We start from the raw sequence: 19814 nt of genomic DNA on the forward strand, positions 1-19814 counted from the left end.
CACTCGTTATTGAGTCATAAAGTTTATCTTATGATAACTGCATCATGATTATTCTAATAATTGCATAACTTTCGCCTAATGGTTACGCGGCGGCCTGAGGTGTTTCTTTATTATGTGGTTCTGATGCCACCAAGGCGAGCTTATGTCGCTTCGCAAGCAAATTATGGGCTTTTGTGTTTTTACTCGGCGCTACGAAAGAAAAACTCAAACAAGGTATTAGTGAGTATCATGTGTGACAGCAGTCTCTAGACACGGAGCGCCGTAGCACTAGTTTAAGGGTAGTTACGATCGTTGCCTTTCACTCTTCAGTGTGGAGTTATTAGCTGTACGGAACGCAGCGGTCATTATGAGGCGAAATAAAACAGTATAGCAATTTTAGCATCGAAAATAATTACAACTTTGCATGTAACTATGGAAGGGAAACATCGTGCTTAAGATAAGCGTTACAAACCGTCACAAAAAAATATTCTCGTCTGAACCAACCTGGAGATCCTGCTAACGTGTCGTCAATCACAGTGACCTATCTTGTTTAGTTGAAGTCAATAGCTGTTTGTATTTCATTGTGGATTAAAAGAGAAAGAGAGAGAAACGAAGAGACGCCAATGTATGCCTAAAATTGATTATTTAAAGCGCGCATTTCCTATCTACATTACTTATGCTGTACAGTAGTGCTAATTTTTTTTTATTAGCAGTGCGAGATTCGCAGAGAAAGCGGTAATATTTAAGTTGTACAACAATTTCAGCAGAGCAGGCGGAACGCCAGTGAAGCATGCACAAAAAGCCCCATGGAAGAGGCGAAACACACATTGTTTGTCTCAGTGCCAGTCCTAAGTTGAATGCCAGTTTGCGCTTCTTTCAAGTAAAAGAGCAACGTTTGGCGCATTTCTCGAAAAATATGCGGCATTACAGGGCAAGATGTAATCAGTTCACTGCAGTCAGCGTGTTTCATTGCCCTAAAGTAAGCCGAAATCATACATAGCGAATCACCACCGTACCGATTTCATTGCATGCGGCCGACCACGTATACAGACTAACGCCTTAACGATGCGGCCACCCGTATCTCGCTTTCACGACGAATGCCATTTTTCGAGCAAGTCCTTTTACCTGGCAAGTTAATCCAGCTAGACTTTCACCAAAAAATGGTGGCGGATTGCGTCCTCTGTTCACTGCGCCTCTTTTGGGCTCTCAAATCAGGGGCACATGGCAACGCTTCGCGCGCAGGAGCGGGAACTTCCTCATAACATTCAATTCTGCAACTCTTCCTCAATTCAATTTTGTAAAACTCTTGATGGATATAGACAACAACACTTCGGTGTACCGAAGTAATTTATTTCGTTGATGCAACCTGATAGAGGGTGATTTCGATAAGGCCACTACCGCGTCGAATAATCTCGGAGAAGAGGTGCCATCGCTTTACACATATACAATGAAAGAGGTTGTTTAAAAGCTGACTATAGGCAGGTCAGCCTTCTTTCAAATGCTTGGAACATTAATATTCACGGAAAGCTACCTGAGGCACCACAAAGCAGTCGGTGGTCGAGTCGCCGAAGAGAAGCCTGCCGTAAGCGAAGCACTCCGTGCGGTCGCAATGCTGAAAAATGCAGCGCATGGCATATTCTTCCGCAGAAAGGCAAGATGGTGTGATCGGTCGCGGGATAAGCGATGCGTGTGGTCTCCAAGCTCTTCAACGGCCATATGCATTACAACGAGATAGTTGTTCGGCAATCTCATTTGTTGCGACTTAGGATGCACCTCGGGGTAAGCTGTGACAAACTCGCAGTGCTTGAGTTTTTAAGATCTGCGTTCCGGGAAGGTTATTTCTGCGCATGTACATCACTACTGGGAGGCTTTCGCAGAGAAATCGCCCACCCAAATTTTATGTGCATTATCATACGCGTCATTGGTGATCTGTTTTTTTTAACGTCGAGGAACAAAGACAAGATTGAAGTCAGGTTTTCTCAAGGGAGCGGCGTTATTGCTCCAGGAGTGGTCACGATCCACGATGTCACGTCAAATTCGGTGAGCCTTTTCATTTTGTCACTGTTTTCATTCTAATAAAAAAAAATATCACGTGACTTGGAAATACCGAGTCACAATTTTGTCAAAATAAAAACGAAAAAAAAACAGGTGATGCGGTCTTCGGGAGTTATATCGAGCAAGCGAGGCGTCGTTGCTACTTCAGAAGCATATCAAGGGATTGCACATCCCGCTAACAAAAGTAGCAAAACAAACCAAAAAGCACAAAAAAGCGTCATTGTCAACAATATGACCCCAGCTTAAAACATATAACGTTCTATGCACTGTGATATATTCATTGATTCATTAAAAGAGCGCGTAACGGGTGAGGCAGCTCAGTTCCTATCCGCGCAGGCGCAAGCGGCGTTGAAGCCCACTGAATTTCAACGGCTTCCGGATACAGTACTTGTGCGCCCAATAACCGAAAACAACAACAACAACAAAAGAAGCCGTTGCAAATACAAAAGTGGACGCACTGATGGAAGCGGGGAGCTATGCCAGTGCTTGAGAGTGCGACAGCTTGCACGTTCGCCAGGTTTAATCAAATAAGCTTTTCGTGGTGCCACTATGAAAAGCATCGTGGAGCCTTTTGTTACTGACGTGTCGACGAGGCTGAAAGGTAGGGTGAGCAATAGCAGCCTGAGTGGCCTCAGCACGATGTGACATGCTTGGAAAGTTGCTAGTAATGATTTTACGCGATGTATGCGTTTATCCTCAAAGTGAGGTACTTCTTTTTTTTTGTTCAGGACAAAATGTGCGCGTCTGGGGCGAACGCTGGAGTGGCGAGTCAGTTCACGTAAGTTAATAAAACTGGCTGCGTCGTACGTAGCGTAGTCCGCTTTCACCTTTGCCGCCGTATTATCTCATGCGTGCATACTCCTCATTCGTTCACTTGTAGTAGATCTCGTACAATATCGCCACATCTTATCTCTCGTCAGCCTTTTCCCTACTGACCGCACAGGGTATTCCTCAGCTACTGTTGCCGTTTGAATTGACGCTCATACTTTTTCAGTTCACCCGCCAAAACCTAATGTTATCGCTCAGCGAAATGAGTGCCTGCATGCCTCGGAACGTTCTCGAATGTGATCGTTGATTATTTATGTTGTCTACGTTATCGCCGAACCTTGTGTAATCAGATTTCATGCGGAACGCGAATAGTGCTGCACTTTCTGAAAGGTACGCGAGCACTAGCGCTTACGCTTGAACCTTCGACGAGTCATGTGTAAATAGCCGACGTGTCTGACCCGTGGATCAGATTTCTACCCCCGATCACCGACTGTGCTCGTCATCATGGTTCGGTCCGAAGGTAACCAGTTTCCATGGGCACAGAATTGCCCAACAGTTCTGTGACTCGCCGTCGTGCCAAGGTTTAATTGTTCGTCATCACAACAGCGTGACAATGTCTATGTAGTAGGGAATATTTACGACAGACAGCAACGCAGATAAATATTTTTACGTTTCCGATGTTGGGGCGGAAGAAATAATTTCACAAGAATTTAATCCCCTTCTAGGAACCTTGTGCAAACATACATAATGCTAGCCCGGTACGAATATGCTACGGTACCAATATAGTACCAATGTACTATACGCCGGTACTTCGGTGACAATTCTTAGCTCTCCTCTCACTTGCTTTTCTTCGTATCGTGTCTCCTCATGTCTCTTTTACGACGGCTATGTATCAAAGCGCAGCCCTCATCACTGTATGGTGAGTGTCTTTCCTGTTTTGTTTTAATTTCAATAAACAGAACGGAAGCTTGGGAAGTTTGTAGCAGATAGCAGGTATTAAAGCATTGCGCCTTTGAATAAATGGTGACCTCCACTTTTTTTTCCATTTTATGTTAATTAAAAAATAAAGATAAAAGCTAGAGCTTGACGCGGAAGTGGTTCTCGAAATTTAAGTTATTTCACAAACAAAGTTTTAATTTGCAAGTTGGCATTTGGCCCTCAAGTTCTCACGTACTTCATTCGTCATATTTTGTTTCTTTTCCTTTTGCTGCATAGACATTGCAAATTGCTGCCAAGGTTTACTTACAAGAACACTCGCACTTTCTTAAGGCTATTTTGCACCCAAACTGTTACAGTGTCCCGGTGCGGAAACTGTGTTGCATGCAATTTGTTCGGCAGGTTTATGCCAGCAAGATGGAAGAGTTATGATGCTCTTGGCTCGCTGTTCCGTTCCATTACATTTATCTATGCACGCACAATTTCTCAATATTTGCGCCTTTATCCCAGAGACGTCTGAATATTAAATTTTTTCTGTATGCATTGCATCATTTCAATGCTTAACTGCATAAAATGCCTTTAGCAGACAAAAATGAAAGAACCAAAATGTTGCTTGAAGATATAGAGTGCACGCAAGACTAAATAGGAGTCAACAGGACCGCATTGTAACATTTTTCTGTGGCCCTTATACGGATGTCTGCTTGAGCTACCAAGCCAATGTTTTAGTTAATCTATACTGTCGCTAACTTGTGCCCCCTAACAACGTCATTTATTCTTTCATTGCGTGTTGGTCCTTCTTGTATACTATCGCAGGCCAGTTTTCGCTTTCTTTCTCCAAGCCTGTTGTCTTAGCGCAGTTTCAACCATAAACTAATACTTCAACAACCACCGCTGTCCAGCCTACTTAACCACACAAAGCCCCCATGCCAATGGAAAAGGATATGGTAAATGCATCGGAAGAAAAAAAATGCAAGTCTGATTTAGATCAATAATTAACCTTCAACGACTGAAAGCACTCATCCCCATTTTTAGGCACACTAGAGCAACCCACCGACTGAGGCGCGTCATCATCAGAGCTAATTACTATTTAGCGATAGAAAATCCAAGCAGCACCGCCAAAAGCACGATGGTGGCCATGTTTCCCGAGGCAGTGAACGGGTGCGTGTCGCGAATTGTAATTATAGCAGGAGAAAATGCACGTGGCGCATTGTATGTGAAGCCGGCGCGTGCAGGGAATGGCGTTCTTGCAGCAACGCTGAACGAGTTGATTCCTTGCCGCAGGAGCTACCTATAATTTCGCAGCCGGGATCCTATAGCTACGTGTTCAACTTACACCGGTGGCTTTCTACATTGGTAAAATCATCCTTCTCATCTCCCGATTGCATCGCATGCGATGGGACATGCCAAGCCGTCTGGGTAGCTTTGGTGTAACTGTAAAAAATAATGTTGTTCATTTTACCTTTGTGTACTCGTGACCGTTCTGGCCTGCGAAGTTGAAGCAACACGTAACATGCATGATGCATGATGCATGCATGATGCCTGCATGATGTCTAATTCTTGAAGAATAGGGCAGCGCATTTTAATGTTTCACTTCAGTTGGCCAATCATTCACAATTCTGAATGCCATTCATATTCCTTATCTTCCTATTGCGACCTTAATTCCATGTTTAGCAGGGGCTCTAGACACAGTGGTACCCGCATCTCTATATTTACCACAGGAAATGCTGCTAGTGGCGGCAAATAACATTCTGAGTTACGCTATTAGACACGTTCGCATCTTTTATTTGTCCAATTGAAAACACGAACAAGTGCAGGCTTTACATGGAAATTGCTAAAGTTATCGAGTCTAGGACCAACCGTAGCCGCATATGGTCCTTGAGGGTTATTTATTTGATACAAACCTAAAGGGGCCACTGGCAGAACGTGATCTTTAACTAAAGCGTTTTCGCAAGATGCTAGATGGCCGTCGTCATATTAGTAGTTAGTCTAGGCAAGACGAAGAATGAGGGCGGGGGTAGATAAATGGGGTGGGGATCGCAGAAGTAGAGAGGGTTGTGGCTGGTTTCGCGCATACGCCCTGCCAAAGTACAGAACCAGCGCTTCTTCGTCTGCTTGAACGGTGTATAAAAGTTGCACATCAAAAACAACGTATAACGAGTTCCTGCAGAGGAGAATGAAATTTAACGTCGTATTCAGAAAAAGAAAACGTGCTTGAGGACAAGAAGGTGGTCGCGTTTCGTTCCTTCTTTTGTGTTAAGGCTTTAAACTTGTTATAGAGCAGGTACACGGCATGCTATCGTGAACAGAGAGGTCTAGGCTACCACTAGCAAGAAAAGTTTACGTGAACGAAAGTGGTGCACTATTTTACATGTCGGCGTGAAATAACTTTGTCTGAGCAGCGTCTTAAAAAAAAGAGCGCGGTATATTTTCAAGAACGTACCGACTGAAAAACTATATGTGCGTTTCTATAATTCTGTACGTTTCCTACACGCTTGCATACTTATAGTATCCTTTCACAAACTATGCGCAATCCAGATGATTGTCGTAAAAGTGGACACGATGTCGTAATGAAAACTGAAACGTTTAAGCCGGATTATCGCCGTTTAAATACCGCTACATGTTAGAGTTATATACGTCATCGCCTTTTCCCTCCCTTATCCCTTCCTGGAGCAGCCGTGAGCTGTCAGCCGTCAGTTGAAAAAGTTTTGCTAGACATCCTTATTTCTGTATTTTTTATATTGAGTAGAACTTTATTTGGTTCTCAAGTTCTCATATATTGAGCTCATTAGAAGGCAAGTCACTAATGTTATCGCAGGTATTAAGCAAGAAGAACCACGCCTAAGGAATGTTCTACTCCACCACTATGTTCTTTTTCTTTGTGCATGTGTTTTTATTTTTGCTTCGTTTTCTTTTTAGTTTCTTTTTACCTTTCTTTAGTCACCGAGTTTATTTTTGGTAATTGCGATAGCCGGCCGTTCAGCGGCCCATTTTTGTTCGTTCTCATTATTGAATTAACTACTACAACACTAGCCACACATCGCACACCCCTTGCTTGAAGTGGGTCGCAATTGCCCACAGACAGTCTATGCGGAGCTGAAATTTCGCGAGCGATAAACACGTTGGCGATCGAAGGTGATTTGAATATGCTGGCTGGCTAATGATAACTCTCAAATTTCATTTCACATACGAATGCACTGTCTGGGCCTCTGAGATCCTCGTCTTTCGCCAGCGCTTTCCCAGGCCTGTGGTCCACACAGAAGAGATGATTCTGTTTTCTCGATTGTTTCCTTTAGAACTTGTCCGTCACAGTGGACCGCCCCCTCTCATGGGCCTGACACTCTTTCGACCAGTGCCATATCCTTAACTTCATTTTCCCTAAGCTGCATGGTGGCTTTATTTTTTTCTTGAGGATCATGAACAGGCCGACTCCGCTGAACTCCCAACTCCGCGAGGCGCACGAGAATCCGTGTGAACACCGAGTACACATTACCAATAGATCGATAGTTTACCCACACAATACTTCGACACACGAGGCGACGCAAGGCACGTGGTACACGGAGCACCCGTGTCGCGATACTCGCGCATGGCAGTTTGCTTCATGACTCGGGACGAACCGCTGCAGCGAGCATTGATTTTCGATCTTGCAACGTCGGTATGCAACATGTGTGATGTTTTCCTTTTGGGTAGAGAGAGTTGTTTCCGGCGTGGATATACCAGGCAAAACGTGTTACCACCGAAGGGTGATTTCGCTGCACCGGCGATCATTGGAAATACGACACAAGTCTGAAAGAATGCTTGTCTTCAATCACGTTCCACCGCCATCGAACCGTATGGAAACCGCAACTTTTGCTAAATTACAATGCTGACAAATGTTAGTTCGCCGGTGCAAGGAAGGAAACATCTCTTCCGCAAAACAAATGTTTGTGAGACGCAATCAGTGGTATTAAATACCAGCTTACAACTCTGCTTTAAAGTTCGCCATCTCATTTTACTGAACTTTTGTTTATGGTTAACTAAAGCGCATAAAACTCATTGCGCTCGTTTCTCGAGGCTGGCGCTTATCAAACATTGTTCCTAAATTTAAAGACCACCAATTTAAGGGACCAAGGACCAAGTTATCGTGTGCAAAATGCCATTGTTGATGAATGTAGATGTACGAGAAGAATGCGCTGGTTTTCCGAGCACACGTCTGCTAGATGTAGCTTACTTTAGTCAGAATCGAATAGTATGGATCACAAGTGTAACTTATCCGGGTGGTATTAATTACGACACGGTCAGTCGAATCGAGCCTACAACATTGTCCGTGGTGCCCACTTGAATTGAATGGTTAGTTGGAACATAAAAGTTACAAACGACATCAATATATTTAAACAATTCACCATCAAAGCCCACCATGATGAATGTATCTGACAAATTTATGTCCCACTTGGATGATGCCGTTTTACACAAATGATGCTTAAATAATAACCACCATAAATGAAAGGCTGGCAATTGAAAGAGCCCGAAGTATTGAGCTGGGTAGGTGAACGGGGGTAAGCAACAGAGTTTTCACGAGACCAACTTATTCAAGGCCAAAGCAGTTTACTTAATGAAATAAACATTTTTGTTTCAAAAACTCAGTGAATGGTTTCAATCGCCGACTTAATTGTTGCATAAGAGCTGCCTGAAGTACGTGGGCATAAACATGCTCCGATATTTAGGAAGTTTTTTCATTATTGTTCTTGTTCCGTTTAGACGAGCCCCGAATGTTTATGGTATGTTTTGTATATAGCTAAGCAAAAAATAATAGCGGGTACTATCAGTGAAGCTAACATCTGCAAGGCATAAATATACTGAGAAACTGAACCCGATAATGCGTTATCGGTATGCGTTACCATTCTAAAGAACAAGAGAGAGCAACCCTTGAATGTTTGCAGTTCTCATTTTCCACAATGTGCGAATGTATGGCCCGCAATGATGGGCCCTGTCCCTCTTTTCCATATCTAGAGCGAGTAATATCCGTCTCCTTAAGTAATCTAGCTCCATGACTACAATCATGCCATCTGCTACAGGTGACTTTAAAAAGAATTCTGTACGGTTTAAAAAACAACAACAAACAAATAAACACCCGGTATATTTACAAGTTTTAGTGAGCTGCAACGCAGCCAATATTGCGTAAAGACAATTTTTACAATCATTGTTCTCTTCCATACAATGACTAACGTCGTCTTTGTGACGTGGTGTGAAGTTTCGTGACATTGTCATCATCAGCATCATAATCATCATTAGCAGCAGCCTATTTTTAATGCCACCTGCAGGACGAAGGCTTCCGTCTTGGGCTAGCTCATTCAAACTTGCACTATCAAATTTCCCAATTTCATGGCCGCGCCTAGTTTCCTACCGTCCTCGACTACATTTCCCTTCCTTTGGAAGCCATTCTCTAACAGTAATGGTCAACGAGTTATCGGCCCTACGCATTACATGGCCTGCCGAGCTGCATTTTATTGCGTTAGCGAATAGGTACTTCATGCACTTTGCGAGGGCTATCTGTCAGTGATCTATCTGTGCATCTGTCTATCTATGTATGTTTGTATCTAACCGTTTTCAGGCCTACCTAGGTCACTGGGCGGTCAGTGATGTAATGGGTAGCACATCGGGAAGCAGCTGTGCTGAGTTAACAGGATTTGAAAGCAACATCGAACAAACTTGCGTCACTGAGCATGTGGCCATGTGTACATATGGGCCGCTCTTCAACGAACCTCTTTCACTCCAAAATTGGTCCCTGTATACTCGGGACTGGGTAGGTACAGGTGTTCGAAAACGCTCTTTGATGCCGACTTGGAGCACTGGGTATGTGCCACCCACTTTTTGCTGGTCTTCAACGAACCTCTTTGATGCAAACTTGGCTTACAGCGTATTGGGCAGATGGTGTGTGCCGGTATTGAATGAACGTCTTTGATGCCGATTTGGGCAACCAGACATGTGTCTCTAGGAATGTGCCACTCTGAAGTTATTCGAGTTGGTGGCCCTGTACCACTCTGCTTACTTTTTACTTCAGTTTTAACTAGTTTGTTCACATTGTGCCTGGACGTTTTCACTCTGGAATTCAGGGAGAAGAAGTGTAGCGATCCAATAGCCAATTAAAGCCAGGTATGAAGCCTTCTTTGCCTTCTCCCTCGGAGTGTCTCCAACCGCAGTGGGGGTAGACAGCTGAGAACGCCGGCACGAGCCCTATGACCGCCAGCGTGTTTTGAAGCACATGAGGGCATCGCAAGAACGCGTCCAAGATTCTGCCAACACACACCATGTGCATGACATCATCATGACGACACGGCTAGTTTTTGAACATCAAGGCGCTCACGGCCCGCCTCCGCTGACCATGGTGGAACTTAGCGAAGGTGACAGCAAGAGACCTCGTCAGGAGAACGACAGTCTTTCAAACTACGACCTTATGAAGCGATTATGAAGCCATTGAGCGTGATGAAGAACCTTTCAAATTGATAACTTGTAAAAATAAAAGATGTGAAGAAATGCCGGTGGTGTTCGGACCACCAGAAGGATACAATTTTTGGCAAGTGAATCCAAAGCATGCTGCATCAGAAATTCTGTTTGCGGCAAAGGAAAAAGTTCAAACATTCCGAATAAACAGAGACGGCAGTTTTTCAGTGAGTACTATCTCAGTTACATCTGCGAAAAACCTGCTTTTACTGCACGAAGTCGCAGGACTAAGAGTTAAGCCATACATACCGGCTTCGTACACTCGAAATGTCGGAAATATTCTTTGCATGCCACTTCAGTACACTAAAAGGAAACTGCTCGAGGTTTTTGAAAGATTTGGGAGTAATATCAGTCCACTGACAATCAAAATACTACCGTCTGGAGGATGGTAGATGATGATAAGCCGATATGATAAGCCAATGCCTCAAAGAATTCACTCGGGCTTCCCAGCTACCTGGTGGAAGAATACCTTGGTCCTGCTTTGAGGTGTTATAACTGTGAGAGGTTTGGACACCTGGCAAAAAACTGTTGTGGGACACGTCGATGCAAAATCTGCTCCGAGAACCATTAGCGTGCTGAATGTAACTGTGAGACAGCTAAATGTGCAAATTTTTTCTCAGGATGTCCACAGAACAACGCCACATCCATGCTACACAAACATGAATTAATTCATGGGAAGCAACCACGACACAAACAGCCCCCTCGGAATGTTGGTGCACCGAGCCGAAAGAATAATCGCCAGTTTACGGCAACTGAAGAAAAATCAATGAAATCATCGTATTCGCCGGCAATAAAGCAGCAAGGGTCTCGGAGACAGCGGAATAATCATTCTGCTACGGCCACTAAAGGCCAAACATCACAATACTACCAGCGAGCTAACCTAGGACAACCTCAGCGATCTTCTTAGAACACCCCTCAGTGTTCACCGCAAACGGCAACTGAAACATCGGCATTCCAGGATAACACCGCGCCACTCAGTGTTGGACCGATGCTTCTACCCATACTATATGCTGCAATTCGAGTAATTGTCACAGCTCCACCTCGGGCGAACAAGCTTCCAGAGGTAAAGGCACTGTTTTCTATGAAGCAATTATTGAGCCAGCTGTCCAGATCAGTGCTACCGGATGGCGATTCCGAATAGTCGTTACGAAAATGTCGCATTGTTTCATTCAGACTCCAATAGCCTTCGATCCAAATCTGATTTTCGCAAGTTGTTTGCACAATACAGCTTCCCTGTGCTGTGGATACAATAGGCTGGAGTACATAATATATGAATCATCTCATCCAGCTCGAAACAGTAGAACAATGCTCCGCGTTGGAAAAGATTTTCCTTCTCACCTCATTCGATCAAGCACTTCAGATTGTCCTGAATATGTAGCCTGCAAAGTATATCTCGCAAGATTTTGTTAACAGTCGTAAGTATATACCTGCTAGCATCGAGACGTATTGCGATTGATAATTTGGTAAATATATTTAGCGTCACAGGGTCAAACAATATCATATGTGGGGACTTCAACGCACCCAACGTAGCATGGGGTAGCAATCACTGTCATGCGCGTGGGAATATCGCTTAATGCGCCGCGGAAATATGCAATCTATCATTATTGACTGATGGATCTGTCACATCTATGCAGAGATATCACTAGGCTAGTTGCATAGACGCAACACTGTGTTCTAATGATCTTGTTGCCGAGGCTGGGTGGACAACAGACGCAGAAACACGTGGAAGCAGTCACTTTCCTATTCTTATATCACATCCGCGTTTAAAAAGTACAGCGAAACAAATATACGTAGATGTAACAAACTGGCAGCTCTTTCATGGACACTTGTCCAGTCGAGTGGATTGTGAAGCTGACATAGAAAAACTCACATCAGCAATACAAGAAACAATGAAAATGCATACGAAACAAGTGCCCATTCCTGACGAGTACACAACAGGAGGAGGAGGAGGAGGAAAGAACTTTATTGTGTGCCCTGCGAGTTGGTGGGGAGGGCCAAAGGCCCCGCCTAGGTGACGGCGAGGAGTTCTTGGGTCCTGGCGGCATCCTCGGCCCGCTGGACGGCCCATAGTTGATCATCGAGGGCGGGGCTGAGCAGCGCGGCTTCCCAGCGCGTGCGAAGGCTGCTGCTAGAGGCCGCGTTTTCTTTATTGTTATTTAGCCCTCGGCATTCCCATAATATATGCTCCAGAGTGGCTCTGGATTCACATGTTTTGCATTTGTCCGTAGGATATACATCCGGATATATGATGTGCGAGAGCGCAGGATTCGGATACGTCCTAGTTTGTAACTGCCGTCATGCGACAGACTGCTTTTTTGTCAATTTTGCGTGAGGTCGCGGGAATATGCACCTCTGTAACCTATAATGTTTCGTAATGTTATTATATGTTGTCATTCTGTCCTCCCACTCCCACCCATTTACCGCACCGTCACGTCCGGAGGGTGTCGGGGCGTCACTTGCGACTGCGGCTCGGTCCGTAAGCCCTCGAGCCACGTCGTGTGCCGCCTCGTTGTTGCCGTCCTCCGCGAGGGTGTGAGCGGCTGTCCAGGTGATGTATATCTTTCTTTTGTAATTTTGCCCTCCTGCAAGAAGAATTCGTAGTGCCTCCGGGGAGATTCGACAGTTGACAGAGAATATGAACATGAGAGAGGAGCCTTGTTGCAACATGGCGCCATGGATTTCGGAGGCCACACGCAGGCTTCACGGTGGCGGTGCTAGTAGCCCCGAGTGTTTCTAGGGAAATGCATAAGATGAATCGCGCTGCAGTACAAACGTCGTACACACCTCGTTTCGATGGTGGCAATATGGTGTGTCGCTATATCGATTCAATGCCAACGTTTTACTATCGACAGTCATGGTGAGATGGCTTCTGCTGCAATTTTAGGGCGCAGCTCTTAGCAGGCGAGTTACTGCGGCGAGCGTCGGCGTTGTCCCTTGGCATAACCGAGAGCACAAGCACAGCGAAAGAAGAAAGCAAACGTGGAGCGCAGCGTGAGAACAAAGGCGCGGTGCCGTGCAAGATTTGCGACGACCGCTACGAGATGGGTCTAGAGGAGTGCGCCATCGTCTATTCACCGATAGCATGCGGCGAGCGCATTGCACGTTACCATATATGGAATCAACGCTCTGCATGAGCAGAGGTCTGTCTGCGGAGGCTGCTGTGAATCGCGCCCGCGCGTCACCCATGATCTCCCGAATAGCCAGGCACTTGCGTCATACTTCGCTCTTTTTGCAACGTGCCGCACGTGGCAGATTGTCCGTGCCGGCCAATATACCACGAAGTGAAAATACATATAGAACTGCGCTCAAATTTCTCATTAAATTGTATCGTAATCGTCTGTGAACTTTTTTTTTTTCGCTTAATGTCAACTGGACTATCGGATGTCATTGTGTGCTGTTTGCTTTCCCGAAAATCGCGGCGACGTGCAACGGAAGCTTAAAAATGCCGGTAAAATGGTTCCTCGGCACAGAAGAGTTGGCAGAGTGACGTCGTATGCGTGCCGAAAAGTCTCGATAACGTTTTAAGACAACAAAATACTTTTCAATATCCGCAAATAAATCCATGCTCCCCGGCAGCTCCGAGCTGCCAGTGATACAGCTATAGGCGGACAGCCATCTTCCATTCCTTTCGGAACGGGCAGTCTCCGGTTATTCCGAAAAAGTTCAGCTTTAGTTCGGCATATTAATGCGCCTTTAACGCGTACACGTCATTTTGACGAGGTGAGTTTTATTCGTTTTGTGATGTCACGCAACGGACAGGCGAAGAGGGCGCCCCCGAAAACGTGTGACCAATAGGAATAGCTAAAACGACGTTGTCAGTTTCTCTTTTTTTTTTTTTTGCTAAACGCGAACAAGAGTGGAACAAAAAATTATCTTTCTTTCGTTAGGTCTAATCATGAATAATCAGCGTTCACTTATCACAGTATATGGGCATTTTCGCGGTTTTCATTACGCCGCATGACAGACGGGCGCGGGGGGGGGGGGGGGTGTAGGGAGGGGGGGCTCGCAAATTTTTCGACCAGTCGTGGAGGACTGCTTGCAGATTTGGAATATAAAAGTTTTGAAGACCTTACCGTTATAACGCTCCTGCTGACGCCTTCTTATGTGTGCGTCTGTGTGCCGTCGAAGTCTCTAATTTGCAAAAGTGATGCCTGTAAAAAAGCAAAGCGAAGACGGCCCGCTTCTTACTGAAGAATAGCTTTACCCAGATTCATGCCTAACAGTAGTTTGTTCACTAATCCTGTATTTCGTTGATATAAATTGTGTCTCTGTATGCCCAAATGCCCTATAATTTCAGAACCCTTGGTAAGAAACAGTACTATAGGGCACAAAAGTGCCCAGGGCCCGCGAGTGATAACCGAATTGCTAATCAGCGCTTTCTACCGGGACCGGTCACGCTAGCAGCTGGATGCGAGAATGGTGAAAAGCGCACGCACTACCCACTGTCTTGTCTATGGCTATCTTCAAGTGCATGTCATTTTACAGCGAGGCTGTCTATGAGTAGGATCTGGAAGAAAAGGTGTCCGAGATGTTGACAAAAACAATGCGCCGGAGTGATGAACTTTGTTGCCCGAACGCTGGTCTATGACGATGTGTCTAGAAGCGTCAGTGATAAAACGTAAGTCTACCAGCAAATAGCTGGGTCTCATTTTCTCTTAACATGGCCATTTTCCTGGCGACGGGGTCAGCCGCCCCTTGAACTCGGTATGGGTAACACCCATGTCGCTCGCTCCGAACTGGAACAGCGGGCCTTCAAGGAGCGCTCAACAGCACGAATTGATGCGAAGGCGACACGAAGCCGAACGCACAGCAGCCCAACGTGCTACGGCCGATGGTGGGGGCCCATCGACTTCGATCGACCATCCCCTCACCAATGAAGAACGCACCCGCCTTTAATGATGTAATTAAACGGAACCAACAGCTTCGTTGGTCTTCCATCTTCACATAGTGGAAGGGCTGTGAATTTTTTCGTAGCTTATCTACAGCGTCATGCTTGCCACCGATTGCGGTGCGAGGTGGCATTGAAGTGGGTGGCGTGATAACTAGTACCCCCCTTCCGATGCGATAAAGAAAAAAAAACATTTGCAACCCTACAATGCATATCGCTGATCAAGCACGATCGGCAGTAGACAACTTTGTTATATTGCCTCGGGGGTACATAATTGGTTCGAGCTTTACGTATCGCAGGTTCCCGAAATGATATACGGAGTTGGCATTGCCGACTAACGTCGAAATTTACGTTTACCGCTTCTAGGATGTTTTACGTGTAGCTGAGTCGTGCATTTCTGCTGGCGCATGAAAATAATGTTGCGGGAGAGAGATTCCTCGAAACAAGTATAATCAAGCTGACATATCCTCTAGTTACGTTAACAAGCCACTCGAATGCTTCGTGCTAGCAGCGATAGAGCCCTGACAAAGCATGGTAACAAGGGGTGACGGAGACGTGCTCAAATATATAAGCTGTACACGGAACAACCTTTAATTCAAAACAACGAGGCAACACTCCACGTAATGCTGTATTTCAGTGCCAATTTCGCTTTCTGTGTTTAGTGAGCCAGTAAAACATATTTTCTCTTTCCTCGCGAGTCAACAACATTCTTCCGTTTCTCAGTGAGATTCGCCTTGTCAAACGGGGCACCAGCCATTCAACGGACCAAATTTTCTTCTTGGGTTTTTAAGACCCCGAAAGCTTTGATGCTGAAGTTGCGCTGTCTCCTGCACACGGCACGCCACTTATATACACTCCCGTTGATGGCACCGTTCGCAATGACGCAAGAGGCGCCATGCGAGGCCATTTGTCAAACACTCCACGTCCACTGTGTGCACATGACACGAACTATTACTACGATGTGCGGCTGGTTTTCTGCGTCATTTGTAGGGATCGGCATTTCGGGTGCTTATCCGAACTTAAACACACTCAGTAAAATACAACCCACACAGTACACTGACAAATGACCATGGTGCCAGGAAACACCCACGCTCTACCATATAACGTGGACCTGCCAGAAAGCAAACGCGGCACCAATAATACCAAACCCGAGTGCTGCGGAGCAATGGGAAGGAATGCTCTCCAGCGACCGTCAGGCCGTCCAACTAGGGCTGATCCGACGGACCCGGCTGGCAGCGGCATCCAGTGGAGCGCTGGACTAGGGGCAGACGGCCATTGCTAAGAAGATGGAAGACACCATCTGATTCCGCGAAATTCATCAAATTTTTCTAGATCTCAATAAACGTTTTTCCTCCTCCTCTCGTTGCGGATAACTGGTAACAGCGCGTACTACTAGACAACCAATAGCAAGAGACGCCGCAACCTCTTTCTCCTTCTACATGTTTTTGAGATATTGTATTTGAACTTACTAGCCAGATATTGTTCTCATGAAAGTCAAGGGGGGGGGCAAGAGGGGAGGAGGCGACAAAAACATTTTGGAATTTCCAAAGCCCTGAATTGCTGCACCCCCACAAAGTGAACCAACTTATACATTGTTCTGTACAATTGTTTACCATTTCTACACTTGGTGGTCAGCTCGACTTCACGAATTGCCTGGCGGAGCCCTTCGGCGATTTATGCAGTCACTGCACTTGGGTAGAATTCCTCCTCGGTATTTTAAGGGTTGTATGGATTCGATTGTCCGGCACTTTCGACGTCCACTCGAAGTCTCTCGACTGGGGATGCACTTCTGAAGTGACTGCTAGTAGCATAGTAGCATAGATCACCGAGAACCACCAACAAAACGTTCTATTTAGGCATATTTGAATTTTTTTCTATATATATTTTAAGAATTTCCACAGTCTAAATGAAGCTGTGGATGCGAAAATTGCACAAATTGATGCGAAATAATTTAGGCGCAGCGATGTGTAGTTCCATTAACTGGTGCTTCTGTTCAACGTGTCTGCAAATTCCACAGGAAACTAGAGGCGTCTAGTATTAAAAACAGAAAAAAAGATCTGCATAGCTACCAGCAGCACGAAGCGCTTTAGAGACATTTTATTTTCTCCTACGAGTGTTTTTCCAAGCCGTCAAACTCAGTCGATAAACGCTACCGGCTTAACAACTCATTATTCCCGAACTATACTACGAATTTGCCGCATGCAATAAACTATACATGCAGCAACCTATATATATATATACAGAGGGTTCGCATAGCAGCTCCATATAACGGTGAATGGCGCATTTGCGTAACACTTCTCAAAGACATTTCTAGGTAAAATTACTAAAGGTAAACGTCACTAAACAACCGCGTAACGGCGGCGCAACATGTCTTGCGTAAAAAAAAAAAGAAATAGGAACCATTCCTAAGCTGCACCGTATTTGCAACTACGGAGATTAGAAGTTGTAACCTGCTCATATTTATTCTGGGATTAGGTTCACTTGTTACACGGGGCTCATATTTAACACCAATTCTTTATATTTTTCATTATTCTTGTCCTTCGTCATTAGCTTTCACGCGATCACCCTCCCGCTATCGCCTAAATTGGCTACTCTGCAGGATGGATGATACAAGACAGATATAATCACAGTATGATAACTCCTGCAAGGTACAGTCTCATTTTTCATAATGTTCTCTACGCGGGCTCTCTCCTCAACTCAGCGGCCGGCATTTGAAACGCAGGCTTTTTACATAATATCCTTTGTTCTCGTGGGGCATTCAGTCAAACCAGGCCTTTTTCGGTGAACTTTAGTCATTATAACTTTACAGTACTTTATAGATTTGTGGTAATGCGTCTGAACTCTTTGACAAATCCTTGCACAGGACGCGGGACTTACGAGGGAATAATGAAGGCGCAGTTAATCGTGGATCTTAATTGTTCGGAAGTATTCCCGCGAGATTTCGTGAAATCTGAGAATAGAAATTGATTTCCCGCGCATAGAGTCGCGGCGCCCGTGACGACACAGTGCCAGTGACGCGGCGCGCGGCGTGTCATCGGGGCTCATTTGCATTCGGCACGAGGCAAAATCCTCTCGCCGAACCCGAGCCGTGCTGTGCGGTCCGCGCTTGAAGCTCAGCGAACCGAGTAGGTGTTGGAGCCAAATGGTTCCACGCACGCCCCTGCTTCCCGTCTGGTGCCCGAGAAAGAGAGAGAGCGGTCATATGCACGTAAGCCGCGCACGCTGGTTCGTTGTGACCTCGAGCGGAAGTCAACCTCGCGCCGGAAGCATGTCTGCGCTGGAAAGCATTCATTAGAGCGCCCGTGTGGCGTTGCTTGGTGGTGAAAAGAAGAGGGCAGGGGGAGGCAAACAGCGCGGCGGACTGCGTAGTCCAGCAGCTCTGATTACAGCTATTAGTCATTCCAGGCAAGACCCCGCACCGCCCCTTGCTTTGGCAGGGCTGTATAGTGCAAACAAAGGCGGGAAACGTGGCTGCCCAGGCGATGCTCGTTATAATGCGGCCTTGGGTTTCAGATTTCACCTTGAGCGTGGAAGGACTGAATGCTATGAATAGACGCGGTTCTTTCCTCCTGCATTGAGGTGATCAGGCTACACTTCAAGGCGCCGCTACAAATAAGCACGCGCTAAGGAATATAACACCTTCGAGGGTTGAGTGGTTGTCAAAGCACCGCTTTTGCTTCCTCACTTTCTCTGAAACCTTAGAAAATCGGCGCATTCGTTATAAAAAAGAGGCTTTCTTCGAAGCATACGGCTCGCTCTATTTAAGAGTGTTCGGGAGCATCAATGTTTCAAGCAAGTAGACAAGACAAGAGAGACAGAGGAAAGGGGAAAGGCAGGGAGGTTAACCAGAGGTGAAGATCCGGTTTGCTACCCTACGCTGAGGAGAGAGGGGAGGAGGTAAAGTGATAACAAAGTAGAGATAAAGAAAGAAAGGAGCGTAGACATACAATCACAGTCGGTCACTGTCGCCGCATACTGTCACCGCACAGCACAGTAGCACTTGCAGCACTATAAACATCTGTTCAGGCTACAGCCGCTTGTCCAATTCTGTTGCCCTCAAAAACAGCAACAATGCCCTCGTCACCCTTTGCTGCTATGGCTTGTGATGGCGGCATTTTAAAATAAGTTCCTCTGTGAGAGGTCATCGGTCAAAGCGCGCTATCGCGATTGCCAGTGATCGTCTCTGTAAATTATAGCGATTACAGACACAAAGAAGGTGTTGAAGAGTCTCCTCGTTACCACAGTCATCACACGAGGCGTCGTCGGCCCATCCGATTCGGAAAGCAAGCGACTTGGTGAAAGCCACCCTAGCCATATTCGACAAAGCAGGGTAGCTCCTCGACGGTAGAGTCCAGCTGGAAGGCAAAGGCGTAGAGAGGAGCCAAGATTGTGGAGTCGGTTGTGTTGAAAACTTCCTGCGTTACACAAGGAGAACGTGATATCACGGCAGAGCATTCGAAGTTTTCTAGCGGCATCTGTCCTTGATAACGGTATCGACTCCTCTTCGTCTCCTTGAAGAGCCGACCGAGCAGCGTTATCGGCGTGTTCGTTCCCTATGACTCCGCATGCTGTGACTTGGAAACCACTGAAATGTCACGTGGTGTCCTTTCTCAGTCAAGGTATGGCTTAGTTCTCTAATCTCAAATACCAGTTGTTCGTGTGGTTCGCGCCGCAGGGCCGATAGCAGAGATTGCAGTGCAGCCTTCGAGTC

At 45.8% G+C, this 19814-nt stretch overlaps 1 protein-coding gene across 1 annotated transcript in view; it reads right to left on the minus strand.

The window, feature by feature from the left end:
- The window catches only part of LOC139057709 (uncharacterized), a 531286-nt gene that overhangs the window by 500675 nt on the left and 10797 nt on the right, over positions 1–19814 (minus strand). The window contains exon 2 of the mRNA XM_070536455.1: positions 14289–14366. The gene's annotated coding sequence lies outside the window, so the exon portion shown is untranslated. The remainder of the gene's footprint in view (positions 1–14288; positions 14367–19814) is intronic.

Source organism: Dermacentor albipictus, chromosome 3 (assembly GCF_038994185.2).
Source record: "Dermacentor albipictus isolate Rhodes 1998 colony chromosome 3, USDA_Dalb.pri_finalv2, whole genome shotgun sequence".
In the NCBI taxonomy this organism is placed as follows: domain Eukaryota; kingdom Metazoa; phylum Arthropoda; class Arachnida; order Ixodida; family Ixodidae; genus Dermacentor; species Dermacentor albipictus.